General features: G+C 41.6%; 1 protein-coding gene across 1 annotated transcript in view; it reads right to left on the reverse strand.

Annotated features, from left to right (window-relative positions):
• Positions 1–12,843, reverse strand: part of EHF (ETS homologous factor) — a 39,607-nt gene extending 26,764 nt beyond the window's left edge. The window contains exon 1 of the mRNA XM_029582619.1: positions 12,626–12,843. The gene's annotated coding sequence lies outside the window, so the exon portion shown is untranslated. The remainder of the gene's footprint in view (positions 1–12,625) is intronic.
• Positions 12,844–13,929: the final 1,086 nt, after the last annotated feature.

Here is a 13,929-nt window from a genome sequence, read left to right on the forward strand (position 1 = left end):
ACTCGCTTAGATCTTTAAACTTGAGGTTACTTAATTTTCCTCGGACCCCTCTTAGTATACCCTCTGATCTTTTTTCTGCTTATTTAAAAGAAATATTAAAGATTCCAGAGGATGCACTTCCTCCAGTGGAGAAGATCTTTTTCCATCCAGCATCTAGAAGATCAATGGACAATAATGTAACAGATGTTCCTACTAATTTAACTGATTTCCTTGAAAATTCTGATGAAGGAAATGTGACTGACCGAGCTACGTTATTGGTGACTTTTGTCTTTATGCAATAATATTCTTCGTCTATATTTTCATAATAAAGACATTCTATTCAAAGGCCAAAAGATCTGGATTTTTTCCAGATATAACTAAGGCAATGCAGGAACAAAGAAAGAAGTTCTTAGCTATGAAAGATGCTGTTCCTTCTTTAGGAGCCACATGCATTATACGTTATCCTTGTAAATGTGTGATAAGTCTGTTAGGTTTGCTTTTTTCGATCCCAGCCAGTTACAAATTTTTCTGGAAGTCCGCCAAGGGGTTGTGGTTCCTTCCTCTTCTGCTAGTGTGGATGTTGTTTGATAGGGTCTTATTCTGCTCTGCAGCCTCCATCCTTACTACGGTTATATTTTGACTTATGTTTAAGCCATTCCCCATGGCTATTTTATTGTTCCCAATTATAAAAAACGTGAAACCAATTCCTAAATCCTCAAAAAGCAACTAAAAAAACATTTAATAGCTAATTGTTATAAAAAGCCAAAAACAACTGCTTCAAAAAAATGAACTAAAAATATGAGTGAAAGAGCCAGTTCATAAATGCTTAAAATCCAATTCATATAATCTTTACTGGCATTAAAATAACACCCATAATCCAAAGGACCACAATGAATCATTAACATCATCACCACCAACTGAATATGACCATATGAGGCTATTGCACCGTTTGTACCCATAAAACAGCTGAATCTATTGTTGTGACAGACAGATAAACTGAAGCACAGGCTGATAAAGTGATTTCCCCTAGGTAACACAGGCGGCTGGATTTATCAAAGCTTTTTATATTGCATTAGGCAGTTCATGCTCTTCATGATACATGCTGGACAAACATCATTAACTCCTAAGAATGAGTAAGTTGCATCATCTTTGGTCTCATGCACTACTGTGATCTAGTAATGGGTGACCATTTCCCATGAAGGGGCTCTGGCCAGCATTGCTTCACTCAGCCAGACACTTTGGTTTTATAAAATAATTGAAGAAGGGGGCTACCAGAAGCCCCCTCTAGCACAGCTCTGCTAGAGGGGGCTTCTGGTAGTCTTTGCAGCAGGATAGCTTTGAACCTCCACAGTTTTTACTAATCCCTTTCATTTTATGTTAATGGACTGTAACGGTCCTATTCCTGGCACTCACAGCCTGTCGAAAGAAGCTTCAGCTTTATTTCCTGAGGAAGGGGCCTTATTAGTGCTGCTGGAAGCTAAGCCCACTGATCTTCCTCGTGACCATAGGCAGGTCACTTCAGGGGACAGGGAAATACTTACAGTACCAGAATATAATGCACTTTGAAGTGGCTGACCAGCCATGAAAGGTGGAATATTACATCTAAACTACTTTAGCACTTTTCCGGAGCTAACATAGTGCTTGCTCTCCACTCAGTAACAAAAGGGTTCATATTCTTTAACCAGGACTGGGGGGAGGGGGGAGGGTCTTCAGGAGCCCAGGGAAAGCATTTTGGAATGTGATTATTGGAGCCATGTTCTCATTTACATTAATCATGATGACCTTCTTGAGTTCTTCTCAAGTAGGTCATCTCAATTTTTACATTTCTAAGATCTGTGTTTAATTTTGCCAAACAAGCAAAACCTAGACTTTACGTTTCCGTTTCCAATTCTGCCAAACAAGCAGAGTCCAGTTTTGGTTTTGGATTCACACTGATTCTTCTCAGCCTGTTATCAAAAGTTAAACATAAGACACTGGAAGAAAGATCACATCAGGAATCAGCCTTCCAGCTGAAGTGTAGAAGGTACCACCCTTAAAAAAATATGCTGGGCATAATGGGTAGAGCACTTGCTGACATTTAGTGTGTACGTTACTAAGAATTGTACTACAAAATATGCTATAACTCCTCCCTCCCGCTCTTTCAGACAAGCTACATTTGCCAGATCCTCATGGGAGATTAGCATCCTTTTCATTAATTTTGGCCCAAAATTCCAATCTAAGTGGCCTGAGGCTTGGCACTCAGACTTAGCTGCCCAAGCTCCATTCAGATTTGAGGAATCTAAACACTCCCAGTTGCACGATCCAAACTGATTCATCTGAGGCTAAGAAGGATAGAATGAATGGCTGCTCTTACTTCATGCCATTGGCATCGGCTTTGCCCAAAACAAGAAGGAGAGAAAAACAAAAAAGACTGAAAGAAAATGTTTACTTTATGAATCACAAAAGTGCGGTACCCAAACTTGAAATGATAAATCCTACACATCATACACAGAAGACAATCTATTATGCGTTATCTAGCACAGTTGAGGACTACGAGGTGAGATGACCTGAATGTTCTCTAAATGACACAGACAATATGGGTACTTGGCGAAAAGAGAAAAGACAAGCTGAAGATATTTATTTTTCATTACAAGCTCCTACCAGAGTACTCAGAGCAAGGATTAACTGAATAATTTATTTATTTTATTTCTTATATACCGCACAACAGATACCAGATCTGGCCAGAGTGGTTCACAATTATAAAACCACATAAAATAGCATTCAATATAACACTCCTTCTTACCCATTAAAAAATAAAATAGCCCCACCTCACTTTAACAATAAAATTATTAATAACAACAATGTTGTCATCCTGCCCATCCCAGCTAAACCCTTCCCCACTGCCTTCACATTTTTTCTGAAACTGAGATAATTCTGTTCCATTCTCATCTCTACTGGGGCCAAGTTCCACAACTCAGAGCCACGGACTGAGAACATTCTTTTCCTATTTAACATCTTTCTCACCTCCCGCCTAGTGGGGAACACTGCCAAGGCCACTGTTACGGACCTCAAATTCTGGGTAGGCACATAGCACTTGATCTTTTCTTGTAAATAACTTGCGCCTTTCCCAAGTGATGCCTTAAACATCAATGTCATTAGTTTAAATTGTGCTCTCTTTTCCACTGGTAGCCAATGAAGACTAACCAGAAGAGTAGGTGAACTCATCCATCTCAGGAGCCGAAAAATTAAAGAGGCCGCCATGTTTTGCTCCACCTGCAAATGATGGATACTCTTCTTAAGGACACCTACCAACACAATGTTACGATGGTCAAACAGTGGGCCTGCACCACCAGCCTAAAAGTAGAACCATCTAGAAATAAACAAAACTTCCTCAACTATGTCTAAAATTAACCCTTTGAAACACTCGCCTAACAGCACTCCTAGATTCTGCACCTTTTGGCTATTTGCAACTACAGTCCTCCCTATTCTCAAATGTAATGGCTCACATAAAACGTCCCCTCCTGTCACATAAATTTACATACATAATACATAAGAAGTATCATGCTGGGTCAGACCAAAGGTCCACCAACCAGCATCCTCTCTCCAACAGTGGCCAATCTGGATCATTAGAAAATACCCAGCAGATCCAAAAGAGCAGATTGAATTCCTTGTTGCTCATTCCGTATCTGTCTAATCACATTTTCTAGCAACAAATTCCACAGCTTGATTATGCACCGAATGAAAAATCTGCTCCCCTAGTCCTAGTGCTATATCAAAGGGCAAATAATTGTTCCACCCCACTCATGATTCTATAAACCTTTATCATAGCTCCACTCGGTAGGCTATTCTCCAGACTAAATAGCCTTGACCTATTTAGTCTTTCCTCATAGGGGAGACACTCTGCCTCCTTTATCATTTTTTGCTATCTTTCTCTGTACCACCACTATTTCTTGAGATGGGGAGACCAGAACTGCACACAGTACTCACGGTGTGCTTGCATCATGAATCAATACAGAAGTATTATGATATTCACAGTTTTATTCTCCATTTCCTTCTGAAAATTTCCTAACATTCTATTTGCTTTTTCTGACCACCATTGCACACTGAACCGATGATTTCAATGTTTTGTCCACAATGATGCCAAGATCCTTTTCCTGTGTGGTTTCTCTTAATCCAGTAATGTGTACCAACACTTAGGATTATTTTTCCCTATGTGTATTGCTTTGCACTTGTCCACAGCACAGATAGATACATAAATAATGCAAAACAAATAAACATACAGAAGGGGATATTTACAGTGTGGTATCTATACATCACCGCAATTCACTACTGCTTGAATGGAAGTCACCAGATGGCGTTGGTAGTCTAACATGATTCTAAGGTAGAACCCAGGAGGTTAAGGTAGCAAGGTATGGAATATTATGCCCAGAAAGGATATGTATGCAATACTACAGAGTAATTTTAAGAGACAATTTGATCCCCATTATCATTTGGGAGAGCTCCTGGAGGCCAACTCACTGCCAGCCCTGCGCATAGAGCCCAACGGCCCTCCCTCAACATCAGTGGTGCGACCAGGGAGTGAAAAGTCGCTGTCAGCGCACCAAAGGGGCGCACCTCTTTACTCAAATCTTGGTGAGTTTGTTCTCCAGCTGTATTTCAAATAACCAGCTTGGTTATGGGGAAAAAGAGGAAGGACAACACTAGGCCTCTTCCCAGGGTGGCTCCCTCTTCTACCCAAGCAATGTTGGAAACCTGGGACAGACAGATCTTGGAGCTAGTTCTCCTGATCCTCAGGTTTCTTTCATCTCCCTCAGTCCCGATGGTCCAGTTCCACCATGGATTCCAACAGTAACTCAGATGGGAGAGGGGCCTGGCCATGTAAATGCTGAAAAGATATGTATGGTGATAGTCCCAGGTGGAGTTTCTCAAGCTACAGAAGCTTTGACATCTAATCCGACAGGTATCCCTATTTTAAAGAAACCTGCGGTTGTTACATTGGACTCTCTGAGGGTAGCTGTTGCCAAATTGGAATGACATCTGCATGGATTGATTTAATGCCTGAAACTATGGGGACGTTTACATCACAGTTAAATCAACAGACTCAAGATATTAATGCTTAGTCAAAAGAAATAACTGAACTGAAAATGCAATATCAGAAAATTCATGAGACTAATATTAGTTTAATGAAAGATAATTTGAGTGTGCACAGAAGGGTAAACATTACTTGGCATTCAAACTAAATGGTATAACTTTTGATTCCTTCATTTTCCTAGAAACCCCATGACATCCCCCATTGGAAATGATGGGTTAGTTTTATAAAGATTTCCTTAGACTCTCTAAGGAGACAATTCCTAGGATTGCCAAGGCTTACTACCTACCTCATTCAAAATAGTCCACTAGATCTGATGAAAATGTAGCCTCTAAAGATTTTTCTTTAAATCTCACAGATTTTCTGGAAAATTTCCAAACTGTTATTAAGGATAAGTTGAGTATGTACAAGAAACTGATAAGATTTGAGCTTTGCGTCTTTTTCTTCATCTTAGAGACCAGTGATCCTGTGGACATAAAATATCGGTTTTCTCTGACTTAGGGTCGGATTTTCTAAAGTGGTGCGACTTTGTGAATTCGGCGGTAATGGGGGGGCTTTCGCACCCAATAGTGCCATCGTAAAAGGTGGTGCTATTGGGCGCGCTACTGGCAGCGATAAAGTGTCCTACCTTTTCGCTATCAGCGAAGTCGTTGCGGAGTCCGCCCCGATGCCGCCCCGACTTCTCCCCTTCCGGTGCGGACTCCGCCCCAATTTAGGTATCGCATGCGAAAAGTCCTTTTTCGCGTGCGATCCCTTTAGAAAATAACCCCCTTAGTCAGGGATATCCAAGTTCAAAGGAAGTGTTTCCTAAAGAAGAAGCAGAGGGTATTGGCCATTGGAGCTTCCTTTTTATTAAAATATCCTTGTAAATGTTTAGTTAAATATCAAGGAGCTAGTTATCTTTGCATTGACTCTAGTCAAATAGATAGCTTTTTGCAGAATAAGTTTCCTCTAATTGGTTAATATGGCAGTATCTGAACCTTTTTTGTAAAATTAGGTTTCCTTATTTTCTTATAACAATTATTTAATTATTTCTTCCCAACTGTGGCTTGACTAACAAGATCTGTATTAGCTGATAAATCTTTGTTGTGTATTAATACCTACATTTTTCTTTCCTTTTATACTGACCTTGTATAATTCCTGATAACAAGAGTGTTGTATAATATTATGAAAACTCGATAAAAAGTAAATTTGAAAAAAAAAAAGACAATTTAATAATTTTATGAGCATGAGGGCTATTAATTGATACGGTTATGTATCACTAATAGGTTTTCCTTAGCATAAGTGTGTAATTAATTGTTCAGTGGTTGACTAGTTTCATTTTTTAAGAAATCTGGATATGAAAGACTTTACATGACCCTGTTTACTGAGGACCTTCATGATGCCCATAACCAAATCCTCCTAATGATTAACACACAACCCTCAGAGTTATGGAAAAAATTAATGGTTATACAGTAGCTGTGATTTAGCAAACTGTGTGCGGGAGAACGCAGGCCACCCGATAATTAACTGGTGGCGTGACAAGAGGCATTGCAATTGGAGCTGAAACAGGAGTACTGCTATTAAATCTGTGCTCACAAAGGTGCACGAGTTTGGTTTGTGCAGGGTAGGTGAAACCAAACTTCTTTCACGGGTAACACCAAGGCCTCGTAACTAAAAGCAATGCCACCTATAAATCAGGGAGACCGAAACACAACCAAGGTGTAATCTGCTGACCCATGTGGGCACAGTCCCCGCCTTTACAGTACTAAAGAATATGAAAATCTTTTCTTTTTTATTTAACAAAGCAAATGAAATTAAAAAAACAAACCAGATCAACCCCCCCATCTGCGAAATAAAATTAAAAGCCTTGCACGTTCCATGTCATATTATGATCAATTTGTTTACAATCCTTTAAATAATCTTACCTAGCCACTTTTAAAATTTATCATGCCCTGTGTGGCGCAGGCGCCCTTAGGGATGTACCTAATGGGAAATCCCACACTGCCTGTGTATCTTCTCATTCCCCAGGTGCTTTTAGGACAATTCCACTGAGCCTACCTTCTTTCTATTTAGGTCCAATTCAAAAGCAACGTAATGACTCAACGTAAAATGCGATACTGTCGAGATGAGATGGTCTAACCCCTGTATTCCTTAGCTGGGATCTGCCTGCCTCAGGTTTATTGACAACATTAAGAACAAAGGGAAGGTGTTTGGATTTGAGCTGTTGTATCCGGGATGAATGTTTTTCTTCTCATTTACCCTTCAGAGCCTTGCTTCACCTCGCAGTGCTTCTGTTCTAGGCTGATTCCTTTTGGCATTTCCTTTTCGTCTGCCTCTGATTTCTGTATTGCTCTTTCATCGTTTCTTCCCTCCTCTTCTGTCCTTTAGTACACACAGCTCACTGGCCCCTGCCTTGACTTATTACATATTTATAGGTTATGGCTCTGCAGGCGAACAGGATTGTTTTCTGAAATGGGAGCAGCATCAAGCACTCCTTAAAAAAGAATAAATGAATATATAGGCACATCCATACAAGTGTCACGTCATAAAACAAGAAAACAAAAGTCTGGATGAGTTAAATTGCTAATTCTTCCTGCTCAAAGCAAACTAGAAACGCTATCCTAATTGCCAGCTTCTTGTGGCCTGGTTTGGCCACTGTTGGAAACAGGATGCTGGGCTTGATGGACCCTTGGTCTGACCCAGCATGGCAATTTCTTATGTTTTTATGTTCTTATAAAACAAAAAAAAGTCCATTTAGTGCATTATTATTAAAGGTTGCTCAGTAACAGAGGAAATGTTATCAATTTTACACATTAGCTTTGGAGGACAAGAACTGATTGGATCTGATATTTATATTTCCTCAATGAATAATCCTGACCATTTGTAAATGTGCTCAGCATATTTTAAATATGGGTAAAGGCTTGTTTTAATTGTAGATAAGTAATTTTAATCTCACTTTTACATATATCATAATTCTCTCTGTCCTTGAAGACTTCCTAAATCTCAGAGCACATTAGCTGAGCTGATTTCAGATCCAGGTTCAGTTGATGGCTGGTGATTATTGCACTCAACAAGCTTACAACACTGCTCTGCATTGGAAATTCACTTTTCCTACTCCTGCCTTGCTTTTTTCCCCTTTGTTCCCCCAATCTTTTGTAGCAAACGTACTCTCTCCAAACTTTAGCAGATCGGTTTCAATAAATTTAGTTTTCTCAAAGTGTATTTTACCCTGACACAAAAAGATGAAGGTTTGCTAAATCTGAGTTCAAGCAAACTGAAATGTATATCAACATTAACTGACAGGCCAATGTTTAAGATTTGTCCAGCTTAGCCAGAAAACTCTTTGGGATTTAAATTAGCGTCTCTCCCCCGATCCATCACTGAATGGATGAATTTTGTCCAAGTAAATCATTTCCTGCTCACAGGACTGGCGGGAGCATTAGGCAGACTTGGCGATGCTGGAAGTGGGCAGGACACCATAGTCGGACGTCAGGCAGTGATCAAGAGTAGAGGGGCATGGAGTGAACGGGGCTTTGGAGGTTTCTGGTGTGCGATCTGCGGAGTTCGGGTTCATGCGGGAGGAAAGAAAGAGATCACATGAATGCCGCTATTTCATCCCCACCTAGGGGCGCTGCCTGTACACAACTTATCCGCGTAATAAGAGCCAAGGCTGGAGGTGTTTCCGGGGCAGTGTAAAACTTTAGCTAATGGGTGCTGGTATTCTGTGCTGTTTGGCCAAAGTGATGCAGGAAAGCCTGGTCAGAGAGAAAGGCTGTCTTAAAGTTATCTGGATTAAGTTACCAGATATCTTTATCCGGACATATCCAGACAGAGTTATCCATATATTGAGTGGGACTTATCTGGATAAATGACCTGCTCAGCAGATCTTTGCATATGGACTTCTGAGTGTTCAGCTCTTACTATATGGCGTAGGAGGTCCTGTATGGTTTGGAAAGATGGTACAGAACGTCGTCTTTGGGTAAAATCTTACATTGGTGCTACACAAGGTATCAGAACCTGCACAGTATCTACTTTAATACAAGGGGGGGAAATTCCAAATTCATTTTTAAGCTATTCAAAAAGAGACAAATGACTGAGGAGGTACAGCATCGGAGGCAGGCAGGTCAAGAAACTGCTGATAGAATTCGATGCAGCAAAATCAATTGAATTTGTACTGGGTCCAAAAATTATCTAAATAAATATCACAATGGAAAATCAGAGCTTGGTTTTATTTTTACTTCAGACAAAACTATATTGGATGTACTGAAAATAAGCAGCAAGTTACTAGCTTATAGCTAGGAGCAGACTGATTCCATTCATGTTATATCATATCTTGCTGAATAATAAATTACTTGTGTGGAAGGTACAGAGGACAAAAGTAATGTTTTCAGAGACACTGATTTTGATTTTTATAGGTCTAAAACTGACCCTGACCACCATTTGAGTCACAAATTGATGTTCTTAAAAATCTTGACAATTAAATTAAAAAATGGTCATATCTGGAAACACAAATCCACTTGCCTGCATAAAAATCTAGCTGTATATGGAGGGCTTCCACTAGGTTTTACATCGTCCTCACATATCAATTCCAATCCTACTTGGGCTTCTCTAAGAATTCTCCAACACTTCTGGTTGCAAAATAAATTGACCTGAATCTTGACTTATTCTCCCTCTAGATTTTCCCCCAAATTTCTCAGTAGTTAAATATAGATATGTCAGACATTGTTAACCAGGTAGCCTTTCCCAAATAACATAGACTTGTCCTAAATCTTCCAAAAGATGTCCAAAAAACCCCCTTCCTCTTACTAGGACAAGTTTTCAGCTTTCTCCAAAGTGTTTTCTCTTAGGATTAATTCCTCATCTAAACTCCTTGTACTTGAGAGCTGAAACAACTATACATGGATCCTTGGTGCTATGAGATTTTGATCAAACAAATTTGGAAGACATCACAGCACATAGGAAAAATCCTACAAAGTTACAGAGAAATAAGCAGAATTTCTGGCAACCATGGCCTAATTCTTATCTGTTCTTTCTGCAGAATAAGCCGTTCTTTTTTATTTTGCTGGATTTGTTTCTGAAATATAGGGCCAGATGTACTTGTACTAAGCTTTTCTTTTCCAAAGATACAAAATGGGAAGAACCTTTTAGTATATCTGGCCCACAGAGAGATTTTTAGAATGGTCACCAAATACTGGTAAGAATTATGAATTTTATTTTTAGATCTGTTTGATTTACCAAGATATAATCCCTTTGCCTACATATTCCATGAATGCACAGAATTATCTACATAGATGGCTACGCCACTCTGATTGCTTCTCTTCAGTTCATTGCTTTTGTCATTCAGCTGGAAAATATTCCATAAAAATCACTCACCCCCAAAATGTAGCCGCCTGTCTATAAAAGCTCCAGGCAGGCTTTAATACTGCAAGTGTTAAAGTCTTGATACTGATCAGCCTAGGTGGACATAAAGCCGTTGGGGACCAGAATGCAAGAGTTGGAGAAAGCTGGAACTGAAGAAGAGTTTGGCCAAGGAGCACCGAGACATTGCTTAAGTCTCTTATTCTGTTTCTCTCAAGCCCAAGCCATACCCAAGTGCGATTTTTTACCACGTAGAGTGCAGCGTTGCTGTTATTATCATTACAATTGTGGGAGGAGCCTGAATACGAAATGCCACTTAAAGTTATTTTGAATAGAACACTGACCTAATTGTCTGCCCATATTTGTTCAAGGCCAACAATAAAATCCACCCTGATTACCGAGGACAGGGAATCCTGCTGGTGCCTGCAATTCTGCCTTCTGCAAATCAAACTCCTGACATCCCTCTATTTCTGCTTTTCGGAACTGAGCCAAATCTTTCATTAAGCTCATTCTGTAAGTCTTGGGTGCCCTGATACAAACTGCCTAGAAATGTCAGTGGCAAACTGCTTTTCAAATTATTAGTTATTTTACAAACTTAGGATCTCACTAATTTGATTCCCAAAACTAACTTCCAAATGTATTCAACAGGTCATTCCCAAAAAAAGGAAATAAAAACAAGAAGCCGCTCATTGTATATTGATAGGGTTTGTCCGAGTAACCTTTGGAGTCAGCCAGACAAAAGGCAAGATTTCCCCATATTCTCTGGCCACATTTTGTCCGGGTGACTCATTATCTGAGCAAAATGTAGGCGGATAGAAAGAGGCAGTGATGGAGGCGTTCTGGGAGCGCGGTTTCACTTTATCTAGCTCGGCGCTACTCAAAGTTAGCTGGGTAACTCCGGTCGGGGAAAATATCTCTTTCTTTCCCGGGAGTAAGCCGGCTGTGTTCCGCTGACAAGCCGGGTCACCTTCCCCACTCACCGTGGGCTTCCTCAGGACTAGCAGGATCCCAGGGCAAGTCATGGGCCTGCTCCTCCCTGCACTGCCCTGCAAAGCCAGCTGTGGCCCTTTAAACCTTTGAGAACCAGTCGGCACATGAGGGAGATCATGCCCCCACCACAAACTCCACCGGAGTCTTAACGCTGCTAGACCTTGGCTAACCAAACTCATGCAAGCCGTGCCCCTGGACCAAGGTGAACTCCCAGAGAGTGAGGAGGCAGAACGTGGAGCCCTGCTCCAGGCTCAGCCGTCCTGGAATATTATGGCCAGGGGCGGGAACGTCACAGCAAACAGCCCTTGGGCACTTTTTTCCTATTTAACTTTGTGCAAAAAGTCATGTTTCATCCTCGGGCAGCAACCAATAGGGCACCAGCTCTGCCGTGCTTCTGCAAAACGACTTAGCAATGGGGAAAAGTCACGGAGTGATTTTTAAATAATGTTCTTTCCAGGCCATTGGGGGCCCCTGAATTATTTAGAGCCTGCAGGACATTAAAATAAGTGGCAGGCTTGCTTCAGGTTTTAGCCAGAGCCCTGGGCAGGCTCTGTATGAATTTCACAGTGCGAGACCAGTGGTGGCCTCTTCCATTCAGTTTTGATGAGCGAAAGTGCAGGATGAAACCCGTTTTTATTTGAAATCCAGAGCAAAGAAAATCCTTTCTGTGATCTCTGTTCTGTCTCATTTTATCTTTTCAAGCTCCTAAATTTGCGATATTTAAAAATAAATAATAATAATAATAATCTGTTTCTCAGCTTTCAGCTTTGAGAATGCAAACAGCGTCCAGGTCGGGCAGCAGAAATGTCACTTGTCCCTGAAATGATGCCCTTTATCGGCGACTTGAAGCAAACTCTTGTCCATGGATGGACTCGGCCACCCTCACATGCCAGGCAAGAGTACAGGCACCGTGACTACAGCAAGAAGGCGGGTGACAGCGAGCGTGTCCCCTCCGACCACGATGACGGGACCTAACCCAGCCATCAGATAAATAAGCAGGCATGGGGAGGGGGAGAAGGGAACCATCACATCTTCACCTGGCATTTTCCTGCAAGGTGCACGCAGCCAAATAAAACCCCCCCCAAATAAAACCTGCTCCTCGTGCAATGCAAGCTGATCTCTTCCAGCCCCCTCACAGCCTGGTGGGATACTGCCCCTTGGCCTGACATTCCCCCTGCTGAAAAATCTCTTGAGAGAGGAAAACAGCAGCTCCTCAGAGCCAGGAAAGGAAGGCGACGGGGAACGTACCTCATTTAATGGATGGCTCTGGCTGTACAGAGAGAGACGGGGCACGGTCCAGGGTGCAGCCCACTCCTGCAAGCTGTCAGGTAAAGCACAGGTGCCGGGATGTCACTTTGGAAAGCAGAAAAGCAAATGGATGGAGCATTAATTTGAAAGGAATCGGCAGAATATCCCCAGTGCGAGCTACAAGCAGCCAATGGGGGATTTCCCCAGGCTACTTCCTTTTGTGTTCATTGGTTGCAGAGAAATAAAATGAGATCAAAACCCATTGACTCTTTTGCATATAGCTAACTCACACCTTGAGTTCAAACAAAACAGGTTTGACTGGGTTACAGTCAGCGCTGGTGCTCAGATCCTGAGCTGGTGAGCTATCCTTCTGTACACCCTGTAAATTGAAAGCTTATAGGCTGATTTGGCTGCCAACTCATCTCTCTTGATTTTTATCTGAAGGCGTCATTTTAAGAAGGGTATTTACATTAAAATGAGAGAACTGAGCGAAAACGGTTACAGATAGAGAGCAGCCTGCCTCTTCCTTCCAGGTATAACGCTCTGTCTAGTATAGAGTCACTCTCTAGGCCTGCAGGCCTATGCTGTTTTCTGCTTATTGTAAACCTCTTTGATCTTATCTTCAGAAACTAGGGTTACAAACCATTACAGGGAAAGACGCCTCCCAATCTTCCTTTCTCTTTGCATTAGGAAGGTTCTTCCATCAAGCTGTTGCTCTCACCGGGAGCAGCTGGAACTCCACATTTTCTGTCATCCGGATGTGAATATTTCACAGCTCAGGTTCCTGTGTGAGGAGGAAGGGGGATGTGATCAGAGGACTCCTGGTCCTCCTCTCTTAGGAGGATGGAGGGAGTGGATCTGCTGAATCCTTGGCTCCCTGTCTCTTGACTCCTGGTTCCCCTCATTTGAAGAGGAGCGGGCCTGGTGTCTGAGGAGAGAGGGTGTGGATGGTATGTGGACTCCTGGTCTCTCCGTCTGAGCAGGGAGGGATGAAGCGGATCTGTGGATCCTTGATCTTTTCAACTGAATAGGGACAGAAGGAGGGAGCAGATCTGCTGGTTTCACAGTGTAAAGGATTGGGAAAATGCCCTCTGGTATTTCTTGCACCAGTGGATTTTGTTTTCTGTTCTAGAAGTTTCCAAAAATGAAAGCCTTGAGACAAATACCTGATCCCTTTCAAAACTGAGTCCTTGAGCTGTTTTGTGTTGTTTTTAGGCCTGCTTTTTCACAATGCTGAAAGCTGGCCTTATGACTTTTTATTTTACCAAGCTCATACATTTTCTAATTCAGGTACAGTGGGTCCT

Source organism: Rhinatrema bivittatum, chromosome 17 (assembly GCF_901001135.1).
Source record: "Rhinatrema bivittatum chromosome 17, aRhiBiv1.1, whole genome shotgun sequence".
NCBI classification, from domain to species: domain Eukaryota; kingdom Metazoa; phylum Chordata; class Amphibia; order Gymnophiona; family Rhinatrematidae; genus Rhinatrema; species Rhinatrema bivittatum.